Below are 18,572 nucleotides of genomic sequence, written 5' to 3' on the forward strand. Positions count from 1 at the left end.
ACAGATCCTTGGCCAGGAATTATATCCCTTTACCTAAAAATTCTATGGTTCCTTTTAAAATAAAATGTGCTCTGCACAGCAAATTTTAAAATCAAACATCTATCAAAGGATTACATATTTATTACCTTGAAGATGTTAAATTGCTCTTATAAATTAGTTTCCCATCTTCTTTTTCCAGTCTTACCTTAATTCTCCATGGTTTTAATAGCAAGGTGAACTTGCTGGTTTCTCTTGGTTTATTGCTTTCCCTAAAAATAATCTTAATAGCTTAAGTAGGTTTGTAAATTTGATTCTTTCTAATAGTTTCATTTATAAGTGGTCACATTTGCTCTCTCAAGCACAAGTTAATATCTCTATAAACAACTGAGTTTGTTTGGTTTTGAAATTATGCATCTATTTCAGTTTGAAACTACTATTGTTCATAACCAATATTAGCTGAGGCAGATGTAGCAGAACCTACCTTAATAGTAAATGTTTCTTGGAGTGTTTACACTAAGGATTCAATGAAAATTGGTTTGAGTCAAAAGGATTAAGTTGTAAAGCAAGCAGAGTCCTTACTGGAAGAAATCAACTATAAACTTTGAAGTCAAAACCAGGTTTGAATCTGGCTTTACCACTGATTAGCTGTGACTTAGAGTACATTACTTGTCCTCTGTGAACCTCAGTTTTCTCATCTGTGCAATCTGGAAAGCACCTATATTGCAAAAATGATGTGAGAACAACATGAAAGATTGTAGGTAAATCTTTAGTATAGGGCCCACAGTAAGCATCTAATCAACAGTTGTTACTATTACCTTGAATGTTTTGCTTTGGCTTTTAAAGAAGTTCCAACTATTCTTAAAAGATTTTTAATTGATGCATGCTATAAACTGTTTTTAACATCACAAGGAATACACAACATACCAAATAGCCAAAGATCACAAAAAAATTCAAATTAAAAAAATTCAATCTACCAGAACTAAATCAAATAATTTTTAAAATGTTAGATTGACAATAATTTTTTAAACAGAACCTTTTTATGAATAGACTGGCATTGCAGATAAGGGTGTGTATGTGGGAGGGTGAGGGATGAATTTTTCTATTAAGGTGCTGAGACAGTTAGTTATCTGTATATAAAGAATAAAACTGGTCCCTTACCTCACGCCATATTGAAATACCAGTTCCAAGTAGACAAAAGACTTAAATGTAAATGAAAAACTGCAAGACTAAACCAAAGTACAAAATAAATATACATGAATATATACTAAATGTACACAAATATATACATGAATAAAGATAAATGGTTGCATAAATAAATATATTGGGAAGAGGAGACAAATCTTTCTTACAGAAGATTAAAGTTAACATTCCCAGTGATGTCTTGTAGATATCATGCACCCCTTGATATTCTGGGATGAGAATATCACTTACGTAGTATTTTTTTTCAAAAAACCCTTAACCCCACTCTAGTCATGAGAAAAACATCTAAAAATTTAGATTCAAGGACTTTCTACAGTTACCTGACCAGTACTCCTCAAGATTGTGAAGGTCAAGAAAAATGAGAAAAGACTGAGAAATTGTCACAGGTTAGCAGAAGTGACAAAGAAATGCAATCTTACCCAGGACTGGATCCTGGAATAGACAGGTGAAAAACTGGTGAAATACAAATAAAATCGGAGTTCAATTAATAGTAATGTACTAATGTTGGTTTCTTAGCTTTGACAAATGTACTATTGTAATGCAAGATGCTAACAAAGGATGGAACTGAGGGAAGAATATATGGGAACTCTGTACTATTGCTGAAACCTTTCTGTAAACCTAAAATTATTCCAAAATAAAAAGTATACTAAAGAAAGACTGTAAGACTTAGAAAATAATATGAAAAATATCTTTACATATTTACGATATAGAAGGATTTATTAACCAAGAAAAGAAAGTACAGAAAATTGTTGATAAATTTGACTACATTAAATTCTAGAATGTCTGTTCACCAAACAATGCTACAAAGAGAGTAAAAATATAAATCACAGCCTGGAAGAAGATATTTACAGCAAATACATTTCCATGGCAGAGATCTCTTGCAATGCAAATTGAAAAAGACAAGATGAGGAAAAGAGTTAAAAGACACTTCAGAGAAAAGAAAATTTCAAGGATCAATGAATATATAAAGGATATTCAACCTCATTACTATTCAGGAAAAGTCCACAGTGGGATATCATTTCATATTTACCTGACTGGAAATTTTAAAGACTGAGAATGTCAAGTGTTATCAAGGATGTGGAACACCAAACATTTATGCACTACAGGTGGGAGTGTAAGGCTATATTGTCACTTTGGAAACAGTTTGGCTGTATCTAAAGTTGAAGATGTATTTATCCTATGTGTGGCAAAACAATTGCACTCCTACGTTTGTATATACCCTAGAGAAACTTTTCTATATATGAACCAAGAAATATGTACCAAAGTACTCCCAGAAACTCTGTTTGCAATAACAAACAAACAAACAAAACAAAACAAAAAAACAAAACTAGAAGCAACCCAAATATCTACCACAACACAATTCCATCTAACAATGAAGATAAAATAGTAACAAGCAACAACAAAAATGCATTTTAAGAATATAAGTTGGAGAGAAAAGAGGAAACTGTAGAAGAATGCATACAGCATGATTTCACTACATAAAATTTTAAAATGTAGAACTAAACATAGTTTAGAACTTAGTGTTTAGGGTTATGAGCATGTGGGAAAGCTATAAAGAAAAGCATGAGAATGGTAAACATGATTCTTACAGCTGTTACCTCTATGGAGGTAAGCACACAGGAAACTAAAAATTATGCAATATACTCTATATAATGGGATGGTGGGTTTATGAGCATCTGTATTGTTATAATTTACATATTATGAGTAGCGTAACTAGTATTTAATGTCTACCTAATAAAAATAAATGAAAGAGAAAGAAAAAGAGAGATGGAGAGAGGAAGAGAAACATGAGAGGAAGAGGGAGGGAGAATGTGGGTTACCACTCCCGCTAACAACCATACCCAGGAAGCATGGTTACCCCACTGTACTAAGGGATTCCCAAGGTTAGAACTAAGTTTGTTAGTTTGGTAGATTCCACTGCCTCATTTTGTTATCCCATATCTAAGTGCCATTTAAATTAGCTGGGATCAAAGTACAGAAGTGAAACTCCATTTTCTGTTCCCTCTAGCTCAGCCTCTTGTGACACACAGCGTCACAGGCCTGGCCCCATGCTTGCTTTGGTAGAATTGCAGTCCTCTCTTCTTCCTCTTCTCATTGTCACAACAGAAACTCTAAATGTCTCTGTCTACAAACCTGGACTCTTCGACACTGTAATCAGCTGTCCTTCCTGAGGGTTTATCTCCAGAGACTGGGCTGCCTTTTCCTTCCTCCCTACAACTTCCTTCAGCCACACTTTGTTCAAATCCATTAATGCAATGGTAACGGAAGAATTTCTAAAGCAAAGCTGGCCAGTCATTGCCAGAAACACCTCTTATCTCTTCCTGTTCAAGGAAGCTGTCGGGGATCCTGCGAAAGTAGCTTGAGAGAAATGCAGACCTCTTTTTTAAATGAAAGATTCGTATTAGGTTTGAGAATGTCTTGTTTGCTTCCGATGCCAGAAGAAAAACATTGACCAAGTGTAGAGGTGGGAGACAAATGGACCAGTCCAGATAGAGAAGATGGTCTAAACCAAGGCAGTGGATGTGGCAGAAGTGGAAATAGAAAAGAAAGGACAGATCTGAGAGAGATTTGTCTGGAGCCTTGTTTTTTAGTAGATGAAAAGCTATCTAGAGGGAATGATGTAAAAGTGAGCCATCCTCTCTATGAAACAACAGTGGATGGAGACTTAAAACTTTAAACCCTAAACTTACTGTCTACAATGACACAAGGAGAAAATGGAATACATACGAAAGCTCGGATCATTGGAGCAAATGTATTAATGGAGCACCCAGCTTTCTATTTACTGCAGGAAGCAACAGAGAAAACATTACTTGTGACATAGTAAAACCTTACAAAATCAATGATTAATCTTATTCATGACTTGCTGTAATTATTAGTATTATACATGGATTGGACTAATTTTTAAGATTATACATGATTTGCACCATGTCACTTTGACAGTTCTCAACTATTCACATTTATCCTTCTTTGTTCCATGGCAAAGAAAAGTAAACGATATATTGGGAAACATGGATGTGGTTCATTAAACGTTTTTGGCTGGATAATTTATTCTTTTAATATTTATAATACAAGGGTTTTCTGAGAAAATATTAAAAAACTATTATGAAAATGTTTTAAGAATAATTTATAAATGATGGTAAAAGATCTGGAGGAAGGAAAGTGGTTTGCTTAGATCAACACCTCATACCATAGACAGAGTTTTTAAAACCAAAAAGAATTCTGGAAAAAAAAAGGGTTCAGCCACACTGTTTTTATCAAGGAGAGCAAGACAACTATTTAAACTATAGAAAAAGGCATCAGGTAAATGTATTTTATGACTCTGAGTTCATCATTAAAAAAGAGCTTCTAGATCTCAGGTATATATTTTGCTCTCCCATGGGACAAAAATATTTTTATAATATAATTTGGCATATTTTACGGCCAAGGTAAAATATGCAAAAAAATACACTGTAATATCAATGATAACTCTACAAGCAAACTACAAGGGGGAAAAATTACCCAAATATCAATTAAGTAGAATTCAAGATAAGTGTGGCACTTTTTATCCTCTCTTACATGTAAAATGCTTATGTGCTGTAAGTGTTCAGGGTGAATTAGCTCAAAATGTGTATTCCCTGAACAGAAGTTTGTTTTTTGTTTTTTGTTTCTGTAGGCCTGTATATCTATTTTGCTTGTACTTCAATGGATACAATATCCCAGGTCACATCTTTTACCATTGCTCTCATTACATTGTACATTTTTTTTTCTTTTTTAGTTTGTTTTCTCCCTTAGAATGTCAGTGCACTGAGACAAAAACTACCGTTCTTTACCTGGATTTCTTTAGTTCTTTGCACAGTGCATGGCACACAGTAGATGTTCAATAAATATATAATGAGTTGATTTCTATCAATGAGTAAACACATGTAATGTTTATTCCAAGATACTTAATTTCCCTAAAAATTGTTATCTCTTAGGATAGAGTTAGATAAGCAATAAAGACATTCTCATCCTTGCAGATGCTTGCTTAGACTCCATAATTATATAAAGTTCTGCAGTAAAAACTTTGTCCCAGCTCCGCAGTAAAAACTTTGATTCATCCCTCTAAAATACTACGTAAATTTTGTAAACCAAAGAAAACCTCAGAGTACCTTTTCTCCATGAAATATAATACAATTAAATGGCTTTCTTATATTTTGGAGAAGGACTGTCTCATCCAGAAATGTAATAGAAAATCATGAATTTTAACATTGCATAAAATGAAGCATATAGGAGTATGAATCTTCTCTCTGCTCAGGCGTACATATTTGGCTCTGTGGGTTGCTAAGATACACTAAAAAGTACAGAAATGCGATTTGGCTCTTTAAAAATAGGCTAGGCAGCTTTCTTATTTCTGACAAATTTAGTCTCTAGGGAATATACACAATCTCAGTACAATCATTTATTTTAGTCACTTTCTGGCCTTACTCAATCAAATTGTGGTTTGTAAAGATTTTAATCTTAGGTTTTAATGTTGAGGTCAACGTTATCTTCAAGCCTTAACCAAATAAATATTAAAAGGCAGAGGCCTTTCGGCTTCCCACTCTTTATTTAGGCAATCTGTAGAGAACAAGCTAGATTCATTCCAGTGAAAATCACTGATTTCAATTTGCACAAGTAGCTAACTCATGTTCTCTGCCATGTCTTCTCCTTTTTGCAGAAAAAGAAAGGCTACACCACAGGACAAAGCCCATTTATTTTGAGGTGAAGTGGTGGAGAAAATGAGTGAGGGATATCACGCTGAATTCTTAGGTTATAGCAAACCTTTGGCAAATATATGTTTTCTAGTTGACCCAGATAACAATCATTATAGATATCTTTAAAAGGTTCAAATTATTCCTGTTGTAGAACCTGACTTCAGAACCTATCACTTGTTTTCAGCTTTCAGTATTTTCCAGCTGAATGACACTCCTGGTCATGCCCCTGACCACAGTCTCACAATCTGTTCACAGATAAGAAATAAAGAGTTGATTTTTTTTACAGTATCCTGGTCCTAAGTTGAAGGTATAAAAGGAATATATATATACACACATACACTAACATGTATATATTATATATACTATATATAAAATATATATCTTGTATCTATGAAAGTTTGAAATATATATAAATTTTTAACAATCAACACAGAATTTAAAATTCCACCTATGGGATTTTATGAGATGTCAAGTGAGAGCAGAAAAAGGATGGGCAGTAAATTAATCTGCAGATACAGCAGACGGGAGGCTGGTAAGCCAGTGGCCACTGGCATTTCCACCAGAAGCTTACTGGAAGGGTAAGAAGTGGCCCTCACAGGCAGGATCTGTCCCAGAGCAACAAGGTACGTAGGCCACCAAGTGCTCCAACCAAAAAAAAAAAAAAAAAAAAAAAAATATATATATATATATATATATATAACACATTACATATTTTAGATGTTATAGAAATATGGACCTAGAAATAGTAGATGCAGGTCAAAAATCTCTGCCATGTACTATCTCCTAATCCTTAAATTGGCTTCTATTTTTAGTCTTCACATTATTCACATTCCCTGTGCTTCTTTTACATCACAACCTCTCTTAATTCTTTGCAGAATTTGATTTCCCTTCCATCTCTCTTTCATATAGCATCTCTTATTTTACCGGCCGCAGAATTCCATCTTTTTCTTTCTTCTTTCCTCACTACACACTCAGTCTAGGTGAACGTGTCAATGTCATGTTGCAATTAATATCTACATATAAGTGAATTTACAATATTTATCTCAAACCCGTTCCTTTCTCTTTTTTATGCTCTAAATTCACTTCTCTGAAGTTATGTTTTCAAATTAATACTCATAAAACCAAACTCATTCTTCAGTACTTCATATCTGCCCCTCCTCCTCTGTTCCCCATCTAAAATTCTCATGACTCAGATACTGATACAGTCAAGGGCCTGATGGCAGAGATTTCTAGTAATGTTTCCCAGTCCAGTGTCGACCCTCTCCATCTACCTTCATTTATTTATTTACATATTTATTTGTGTTACTAGATAATGCATAAGTGAGGTAGCAAATGCAAAAGATGCAAGTTCTCCAATTCCTCTCCCCACAGGAACTATGACCAGTTACTGAACTGTTACAACATTTTCCAAGATGGCTTTTTCTCTGTAAACGTATGTGTAAATACATCTGTGTACACACACATGCGCACACGGAGGCAACATATTGTTCTTCACTTTTTTCATTTGACAGTACATTTTGGAACATATCCCATGTAATTCATAAAGTGGTTCCTCATTTTTTTTTAACTGTTGCAAGTTATTCCATTAAATGTTTTATGTAGTATGGTGTTCCATTAAGGTAGAAAAGCAAAATGTATGACAGTAGTGCAAAGCCTGGGAGAGGAGAAATGGAAATATACTATTGTGAAGTTATACTGCATATGAAGTGGTATAATACTGTTCTAAGCTAGATTATGATATGTTAAAGATTTATACTATAAACACTGAGGCTACCACAAAGATGCCGAAAAGATAGCATCTCTTTAAACAAGCTTCAAAGAAGCTGCAGAAAATTACTTGGTACGAACAATAAGTCATTGATTTTGGAGAACTATGCTCACCTGACTCCACAACAAAATAAAAACAATTATACATAATGGGAATAACTGCCAATATTAACAGCAGTGACCACTGAACTTTTTCTGGAGAGGGGCTCCTCAAGATAAATGGAGACTTTCAATTTTTAAAAAGCAGACATTGCCTTTGTTCCCCTTTCTCTTTTCTGAAACCAAGTAATAATTTCATAATACAATATCTTTATTTCTTGCTGTCTTCTTAACCTTGATCAAATTTTCCCTGCCCCTGGTTGCCCTACATTATACATATATACTAAGTTATGGGGCTAAATGGTTTCATCATTTCCTTAAAGTTGACATTTCCCTTTCTATGTCTTTATGTTCATTAAATTATTGATTGACTTAAGAAAGGAGAAACAAGGAAGAAACGATGTCTGCTCTTTTAAAGCTTCAAGTACCTATTTCCCCTTCAGGAATTTCTTCACACAAAAAAATTCAAGAGTCTCTACCAGAGATGAGATGTTTGCATTTACTCACAGCTACTATGCTTAATATTTTGGTTTTTCTGCATTCAGGGTACTATGTTTGAAAATCTTTATACCCTTAAAGACTTGAAAGTCTAATTATGCAGGTATAAGGAAAGGAAAAAAAATGACTCTGTGAGTTGTAAACTAAAAATTGTCCTTTTTTTTTCTTATACCATCATTAAACCTTTCCCATATTCTACTAAGCAAAAATAATTACTGCCAAAATCAATTCCCAAAACCCAACTATTAGACTTCAAAAACGTTAAAGAAATAAAATATGCTATGAGAATCTCAGGATACACAGTCAAGGACCGACCTGGGTTGGTGCAATCCTACCTTTTCCTGATGTTTCAGAAATCCAAACAGATTGTTTTAAACCCTCCCCCACCCGTAATCTACATGTAAATAATCTACTTTGTAGGATCATCTGCATTAGCATGTATGTGTTTACATCTCAGAAAACATTAATTGTCCATTCTCTGTGCTATGATAGCACTTATTACTCATGTATCATTATTTCTTTGTGTCCACCTGAAACAGATTTTTCAACCAAGCAGAAGATCTACTGCTATGTGTGAAGTGCTTCCTGTGTCCTGGCACTGTGCTAAATTCTGCACATATTTAAACCTTCTGCAATCACTTGGCCCTCACAAAAATCCAATGAAGTAGGTACTATTGCTATCCTATTTTAAAGATGCAGAAATGGAAGCAAATAGAAACTAAATGACTCGTCCACACAGCAATAAATGGTGGAGCCAAGATGAGAACCCAAGCTGTGCAGCTCCAGGGCTTGTACTCCTAACTAGCACCAAACTAACTCTCTTAATAAGACGTATGTAGCCAATGATTTCTTAACCAAAACCATATTGATGAACATTTAAGTTGACTCTAAACTTTTGCTTTTATGAACAGTGTTATAAGGAGTATCTTTGTACATACATTATTTTATATGGGAGGGTTTATCTATAGAATAAATGCCTTGAAGTAGAATTTTTAAATCAAAAAGCATGTACATTTTACATTTTGATAAGTATTGCCAAAATGTTCTCCACAAGCGATAGTAAGAATTTATATTCCCAAGAGCTATAAGTTAGAGTAAAGCAATTATATTTTACAAATTTTAAGTTATTTTTGGAGTGTATCCACAGGTTCTTTACTTTACTTCTCCCTCAGGTTCCCTCCTACACTAAAAATCAATGCAATTATCCAAGGATTTGGACCACAAAACATTTTGTTCATATATTCAAAATCTAGGTAAAAGTATGTCTTTGTTACTTTTAAGGATAGGGAAGGATGAAGTTATCTGGATAATTATATCTGTTACCCCATTTCAACCGGTATGTTTAAATTTACAGATGTTAAATAGGGGACCACTTTATTATTAGATTCTCTGTGAATCAAATATCAACTAGACATGGGAAAACTTGTTTTTCCATACATAAATTGTGAAATATCTGAAGTATGTTCAAAGCAAACTAACCACAAAATGATTTAAGAAAATAAACTGTTTTTTTTTAAAGAGGGAAATTAAAATGGAAGATTGTCTCAAAATAAATATTTGGCAATATTGAAGACTTTTTAATACAAAATTTTTCATCTCACAAATTCAACGTAGAAAACTTTCATACCTCGATTTTTTTCAAATGCCAAATGAAATTTTAATTGAACCTAGTGCCAAAAATGAAAAAAGTAGATAATTTTATGAAAAGTTATAGTAATGTTTAAAGAGCCATTATCTTATTTAAATTAAATTATACAAATGGAAGTTTTAAATCAATTTGAGGTTTAAAATAACTCAGTTGCACTTTAAAATAATTTAACTTGCATTATGATGACATATTTTGCATGTTTTTTGATTGAGTGACTAATAAGAATCAATCACCTTCTCATGTTAGCTCATTTAAGACCTCCAACAGCCATGTGAGATAGAAATTCTTCATCTCCCTTTTACAGATAAAACTGGAGTTCCGGTCGGTGATGTGACTTATCCATAGACATGTATAGATAAAGATAGCCATGCCAGATCTCAAGTCCCACAAATATAAGACAGCAGATTCAGTTTTGACTAACAAGAAGATATTTCTGTCTGATTTCTGAGTGTCAGCTGAACTAGCAGTGGCTACCTCAGGTTTTGAATATTGATTGTTTTAAGTCCCTACTGTTCTGTTTTAAACTGTCCAAAATAAACGGGAGAAAAATCATTGTTCTTTGCGAGTAAATTACTTAACTCTTTGCACTGCCAAGATCTTCATGCCCAGAGAGACGCAAGGCATAGTCAGTAGCTTTACCAAGACTCCTTTAATATGGTCTTATTAGTATTGTTAGTAAAATAGGTAACTTATTATTGAAAACCAACAGAGTAACTTTAAGAAGTCACATATTCAAATGCCTTCAAGAATCTTACAATTCTAGAAGTAAGAATAAGGCTATGGGAAGTAGTAGGTCCAGAGGTTTATGGAAGAGGCATGTTTTTATAAAGGTGCCCGACTTCAAAAATAACCACAATCATAGGGACCAGAGAAACAAAGTGTGCAGATTGGGCCTATGGCTTTGGTGTCAGTGTCTTGCCTATTTTACCAAAACTGAACCTGAATAACTGTGATATCTAGAAATAAAATAAAATAATAATATTAACAAGAATAACAGAAAGATGATTGTAAATTGGATTCCAAAAAATAAACTGTTTGTTAATCACAACAACCGGCAGAATAAAGAATACTGTAAGTATATATTTATTTTCAGCTTTGCTTGGAAAGAAAATACTAGTTTATTAACTATGTACATATCTAGGTAGAATAGGCTAAAAACCTTCCCTACACAAATTTTAAATTTAAATAAACTGCGACTCAGATCTAACAACAGAAGGCCAGTTCTAGATCTCAAGAGAGAGGTAAGCCACAAATGAGAGAATATGATGCTGCCCGCGGTCAGTCACGCTCCTCAGTTTGTTACCATCTCTTCTCATTGGGAGGCTCTCCAGTGATAAAAATGGTTTGCAATGACCATAGCTCTGAGGGTGGCTTCTGTCCTCTAAATCTCTGATCCCCTTTCCATGGTACCTTCCCAAAAGAAGAATGAAGTTATCCATATTTTTATACAGAGAATGACAGAATAAGCTAAACCCACTTAAAAAAAGCAAAGCCATAAACAACAAGGATTGATTGTATAGCACAGGGAACTATATTCAATATCTTGTAATAACCTATAATGGAAAAGAATATGAAAAAGAATATATATATATATATTCTGAATCACTTTGCCATACATCTGAAACTAACACAATATTGTAAATCAACTATAGTAGAAAACAAACAAAAACCAAAACCAAATAAACCCTATGCCATATTGTTGTGCATTCGATATTCAAGTTCTATAATAGTCTATACTTTCTAAGTGAAGGAGTGCTGAATAAATTGTCCATTATTTTAGGTGTGTCAGAAAAAATGCTTACAGGTTCTAACTAAATATCCAATTTGCTAGAACTTAAGATACCTGACAAAAGATACCCATAGACCCCTATTCATGATCAGGACTGAAGAGTCTCCTGTGACTCAACATATCCACACCCAAACTCATTATCCTTCCCTGGTAAAGCTTTTTCTTCATCATACATTTTTTTTATAAGTTATTCAAGATGCAGCTTAAATAATCATCCATGACATGTGTTGTGAGTACCCTAATCACAAGATTTCTCTTTCTCTCTCTCCTGAAAATCTGCAGTAATCAGATACTTTTATACTCCCATATAAAATAAAAATTAAAACAGAAAAAAAAAGCCTTATTCATCATGACAGGCACTAATAGTCCACTCCAAAAGAAGAATATTTTGTTCCTGGAAATGCTACTTGGAATTGAATAGCCAATACAAAACGAATCGTCATCTGCACTAAGTACTTCCAAATTCTCAAAGGACCATCTTCAGAGAGAAAACAGACTAAAGAGATTAAAAAAAAAAAAAAAAAAGAAGAAGAAGGAGAAAAAGAAAAGGTAGACACATGGAAGGGAACTGTGAACGAGAGGAAATCCTCATTTTCCAGAACAGTCGATTACAATAAAGCAAAATAACTCTTTTCGGTTCTGTTAAAAAAAAAATCAGGTATTTCATTTTATCATAGTTGTTTGTACATAGTTACCATTTCCAATAACACTGTAGGCTCCAAAAAAAATAAGGGTAATATTGTATATCTTAACTATGTTTTAGTAAGAAGATGACTATAATATATGGTACCAGCTGTCAAGGCACCAGAAGTCTCAAATCTTAGTCTTCCACGAATTACCTTACATAAAATAAGTGTTCAGTAAAATTTTTGAAATTCTTTTACTCGCTTCCCAAGCCCATAATAATAGCCAGAAAAGAAATGCAGACAAAGAATTTTTTTTTAATTTTATGGGACATCATATGAACATGCCAATTTTTTAAATAGCATAAAAATTACAGTATAAAAAAGACAAATTATTTACTTAATACTTTCAGTTTCATTAATGTATTTGGGGAGGAAAAAGGAAACCATAAGGAATAATATAATAATATTACATTATATAATAATATTAGTTTCTGTTTTATGATTTATTCTTTAGTTTTAAAATAATTAAATAATTAAAAAGAAAGAATTTTAGTTTTATTAACATTTAGATTTAGTAAAATATTTCATATAAACTAAAATAGGTATTTATCAAGTAAATATACCACACTTTGAAGTTCATGTTTTTCCACTGTTTTAATGTTTAAATACAAGTAAAAACTACAAGTGATCATATAGACCATGACAAAGGAGCCAAGAACATGCAAGAGGAAAAGGATAGTCTCTTCAGTAAATGGTGTTGAGAAAACTTATATGCAAAAGAATGCAACCTGACTGTTATCTTACACCATAAACAAAAGTTAACTCAAACTGGATTAAAGACTTGAATGTAAGACCTGAAATCATAAAACTCCTAGAAGAAAAAGTAGGTGGTAAGCTCCTTGACATAAGTTTTGGAGATGATTGTTTGGATTAGACACCAAAAGCAAAGGCAACAAAAGCAAAAATAAACAAATGGGACTACATCAAACTGAAAACCTTATGTACAGTGTAGGAAACCATTAAGAAAATGAAAAGATAACCCCCTGAACAGGAGATGGTATTTGCAAATCATATATCTGATAAGGGGCTAATATCCAAAATATATAAAGAATATATGCAACTCAATAGCAAACAATCTGATTTAAAAATGGACAGAGGATATGAATAAACATTTTTCCAAAGAATACATACAGATGGCCAACAGGCATATAAAAATGTGCTCAACATCACTAATCATCAGGGGAATGCAAATCAAAAACACAGTGAGATATCACCTCATGTTACAATGGTTATTATAAAAAAGACAAGAAATAACAAGCATTGGTGAGGATGTGGAAAAAAGGGAACCTTTGTGCACAATTGGTAGGAATGTAAACTGGTGCAACTGCTATGAAAAACAGTATGGATGTTACTCAAAAAGTTAAAAATAGAACTACCATATGATCCAGCAATTCCACTTCTGGGTTCTTACCTAAAGAAGATGAAAACACTAATTTGAAAAACTATAGGCACCCTCATGTTTATTGCGGCATTATTTCTAATAGATAAGACATGGAAACAATCTAAGTGTCCATCAATAGAGCAATGTGTAAAGAAGACGTGGTATTTATATACAGTGAAATATTATTAGCCATAAAAAAGAAGGAAATCTTGCCACATGCAACAAGGTGGATGACCTTGAGGACATTATGTTGAGTGAAATACGTCAAATGGAGAAAGACAAATAACATATGAACTCTGTTATACGTGTAATCTAAAAACAAACAAAAAAACAAAAAGTTTGTAGATACACAGAACAAATTGGTGATTACCAGAGGCAAGGGATGGGGTGGGGGTGTACAAAATGGCTGAAGGTGGTCAAAAGGTATAAATTTTCAGTTATAAAATAAAAGTCATATAGCTACAGCATGGTGACTATAGTTAATAATACTGTATTGCATATTTGAAACTTGCTAAGAGAGTATATTAAAAGTTCTCATCACAAGAAAATAAATTTTATGACTATTAGGGTGACTGATGGATGTGAAATAGACTTATCATGGTAATTATTTCACAATATATACAAATATGGAATCGTTATGTTATATACCTGAAGCTAATGTAATATGTCAATTATACCTCAATAAAAAAATATTCCACTTTGAATTTCATACTTTTCCACTGTTTTAAAGTTTAAACAAGTGAAATCTACAAGTGGTAACATAGAATGCTAGAATTAAAGTAAATCAAGTTCTATTTCTTCATATTTTCAGTGTGCTGTCATCATTTATTTTGACCCACTGTTTAAATATAGGAACATGTGCTATCACAGGCGTTATAGGAGGAACTGCTCCCAAAGAAAACTCAAATGAGACTAAACTGCTACAAACTTAAACTACGAGAATGAAACTGTGTACCTGAGTCTGTGTGTGTGTGTGTGTGTGTGTGTGTGTGCATGCACTTGTGTGGGGGGAGGCAACTATATCCAAAGAATTTTCCAAAGTTACTTCCATTTATAAAACAATGTTTGTTGAAAGGTAACTAATTTAAAAATGTGCCAGTTTGAAGCTTGAATACAATTATCAAAACACAATAGTTACCACAGCTATTGTTTAGAATTTAGACCAAGAGATCTTTTTCTGGCAGGAGTACTTTAGCACTGACATTATTTGGAGATGCTGATGCCTGGTGATAATAAAAAGCAGACCGACTTTAGTCAGTTTTATTATTGTTTTTGCAATATCCCCATGCAATGCACTCCTTCATCCCTGTTCTGCCCTTGTTATTCCATTGCCTGAAACCTAACTGAGATAATGAATGTGAAAGTACCTGGCACCAGGTCACGTTATATTATGGTGGTGATTGCAACGGTGAGTGTTAATCATTGGCAGAGTTTATCCTTTGCAAAATACACAGGCGCTTCTTTTGAAACCGCTTTCAAGTTTAGTACACCAACCGTTTTGTCAGTGGAATACTATTATTTCTGGACTTTAAAAATTTGACATCTGAGTCATTTAAGTTTGGGTGACTCATTTTAAGTCAAGGACTTAATTTGTTTATAAAAAAAACATGGGGACATCTGCATGTCTAGGTTAACTGGTACAAGTGTGAATCTCAATGAGCAAGCATCTTCTGGTGTTATCAAGAGTCAGATGCAAGAAAAATCCTTTTCTAGTCCAAAGACTTTCAGAACAAGTGAAATATAAATGTGAACAGGGCAGTGCACCAAAATCTCCATCAATGGATAATAAAACTAAAGGAGATCACAAACCCAAAACGTTTTATTTGAAAAAGACAAACTCGGCTTGACACCAATAAAATTTTATAGCCTCTTCAAAAGCAATAAGTTGTTCAAAAAACACTTTATAAATTTATCAAGTGAGAGACCAGATTGTTGAAGAAGGTGACACAGGGAAACATTTTGATTGGTTAAAAACAAACTCAGTATACCCACCTCATCCCCAACTAGTTTAAACTCAGAACTGGAAATTTTTTGATAAAAATAAGCTATTATTCAACTATGACACAACTGATTCATGTTGGTTAAAAAATAAATAATATTCAATTTTTAATATATCATGATTACACTGTCCTTGTTTTATATAGTGTTGATTTTATTTTTAATGAAACTTTTATTAGTCTTACCTACTAATCATTTATAATGTATATTGATTATATAATATCAATAATGATGTATATTGATTTTTTGTTATTAAACCTATGTTATATATAAGCATTATAAATGTTTATTAAAGTATTTATAAAAATTTTATAAATTTGTACATAAAATGTACAAATTTATAAAATTTTATAAATTTGTACATAAAATGTATTAAATCTCTAGTACTGGTGCTTTGTTTTATTAGTTCTAGCAGTTCTTAATGAAATATTGGTATTAATAGCAGTATTTAAGCATTTCCCAAGTTAACCATATTATACCATATCAAGGTACAGGTACTACAGTTACTGTATGCATGCTGTCCCAGCTTGCCCTGAAGAAAAGAGAGTATCTTTTTTTGTTTTCCTATTGACAAATATACACTAATACCTATAAAATAGATAACTAATAAGAACCCACTATATAGCACAAGGAACTCCACTTTGCTGTACAGTAGAAACTAACACAACATTATAAAACAACTATAACCCAATTTAAAAAAAGAGAGAGAGAGTATCTAAAATCCATTCGGCTTATCTTCAAACTCAACTGACTCAATTTCTGGATAAGCAAAAAACATGTTAGATTAAAGTATGATGATCAGCAATTTTTTTTCTACTCTAACCTTTTTTTCTTGCTTTTAGAACTCTGTTCTATAATTTTCAGTACATTTCATGCAAGATCATTGAGGCAAATTTAAATGTGTCTTGAACATCTACTTATCTCTGCACAAAAAGTCAATCAAATGTCTGGTTTTCTTGTCATTTTGCAAATGAAAATATGTTCTCGGGACTTCCCTGGTAGTCCAGTGGTAAATAATCTGCCTGACAATGAGGGTTCGATCCCTGGTCAGGGAACTAAGATCCCACATGCCACAGGGCAACTAAGCCCGCGTGCCGCAAATTATAGAGCTCACGTGCTCTGGAACCCAGGCGTTGCAACTACAGAAGAGAAAATCCACATGCCACAAATAGAGAAAAGCCCGCGCACCACAACAAAGAGCCCACGTGCCGCAACAAAAGATCCTCCATGCCTCAATGAAGATACCGCATGCCGCAACTAAGACCCGATGCAGCCCCCACCCCCAAAAAAATGTTCTAATGTACTGGTGTTGAAGGAAACAAGAAGGGACTCCATGGAATGTTTTTGATGTCACCTTGAGGAAATTGTCATACACCATCTGCTAGTTTATTAAGCATACAGAATGGCAATGTTGATGAATTCTTCTTTAATAAATGATACATATTGATACAGCTACCAGCCATATCCTAATGCCCAGAAGCACAGCCAGGTACTTTGAATACATCCAGCTTAAATTATCTATAGGTTTTTTGTATTTGTGAAGTGACAGATACTCTAAAAAATCTACCTTACTTTGTGCTGCGCTTCATTTGTACATGCTGGCAAGTGTGTATTTCAATCCAGCTCACAAATGACAAGGTTAATAATCTTCCCTGTCTTCATTGTCCTTGTGGGTTGTCATCTGAGAATTCTCACCCTGTTAAGAATGCACAGGCTGAGAAAAGGTCAGTCTGGTTGAATGTCAAAAAATATTTCAGGAACTATCCTCTCTGTTTTATTTTCCTTGGATTTAATAACATGAATGGGGGATGGTTACAACTATAGCCTAGAAATTAGAATTCTTTCATAAATCATTAAAATCATTCAGTGACTCTCAAGGAGGAAGGAAATTCAGTGAAACTTCTTAAGCCTCCCAAAATGTGGGTGATGAGGAGAGAGAGAGATTGCTCATATAATCAATAAATAATCAATAAATAACTAAATTTAAAAATAAAGGAATTATGTGAAAAAAGTCAAGGAATACTTCAGGATCTCAATTCTACAACTTAGTTTATGGGAACACAAGCTGATAGATTTAAGAGAAAACAGAAATATGCAGTCAATCATTGGATCTCTAGCATTTTGGCATTGCTTACAATTAATGGTATTAGTCAGGATTCAGTTTCGCAGTTGGAATCACTCTAGGTACTTTAAGAAGGAAAGCAATCAAATCAAGGAATTACATAAAATCCTTGGAAGAACTGAAAGTGTGGATTGAAGACTGGGCCTCCAGATCTGACTTGCCAGAGTCAGGAAGTCAGGGAAGCAGGAATCACTGATGAAACCACTGAGTTATAAAAAATCATCACTGCCATTCTGCTCCAAGGATTAAAAAAAGCCACTGCCAGAGCAACTCTCACAGCTCCCGGGAAACTGGCGCTGAAACACTGGCCCTCAGAGACCAGCTGCGCTCTCCAGTGCACTTTCCTCCTGACATCTCTAACGCCACTTCTCAAGTATGTCCACCAGCAGAACAGAGCGTAAACAAGCAGGAGGTGTCTGCAGCTCACTCCCACTTCCTGGGATCTGGCATCTCTGTTGGGGGAACTCATTTTATGAAGGACCCATAGGTACAAGAGAGACTGGGTGTGGTGGATTTTGGTCTTCAGTCTCTGCAGTACAGAAAGACCCACTAGAAGGAAGTGGGGATGGATATTTTACCCCAATAAAGCATATTCGATATATTTACAAAGTGTTTTCACTGTCAGAGGGATATGTACTCTTGATAAAAACCTACTGAGATAGGTAGTGCTCTGCCCATTTAACAGAGCAGGAA

At 33.8% G+C, this 18,572-nt stretch overlaps 1 pseudogene; it reads left to right on the forward strand.

Moving 5' to 3' along the window:
- Window positions 1-2,717: 2,717 nt before the first annotated feature.
- Window positions 2,718-18,572, forward strand: part of LOC103001681 (40S ribosomal protein SA-like) — a 49,430-nt pseudogene continuing 33,575 nt past the window's right edge.

Source organism: Balaenoptera acutorostrata, chromosome 4 (assembly GCF_949987535.1).
Source record: "Balaenoptera acutorostrata chromosome 4, mBalAcu1.1, whole genome shotgun sequence".
Taxonomy (NCBI): domain Eukaryota; kingdom Metazoa; phylum Chordata; class Mammalia; order Artiodactyla; family Balaenopteridae; genus Balaenoptera; species Balaenoptera acutorostrata.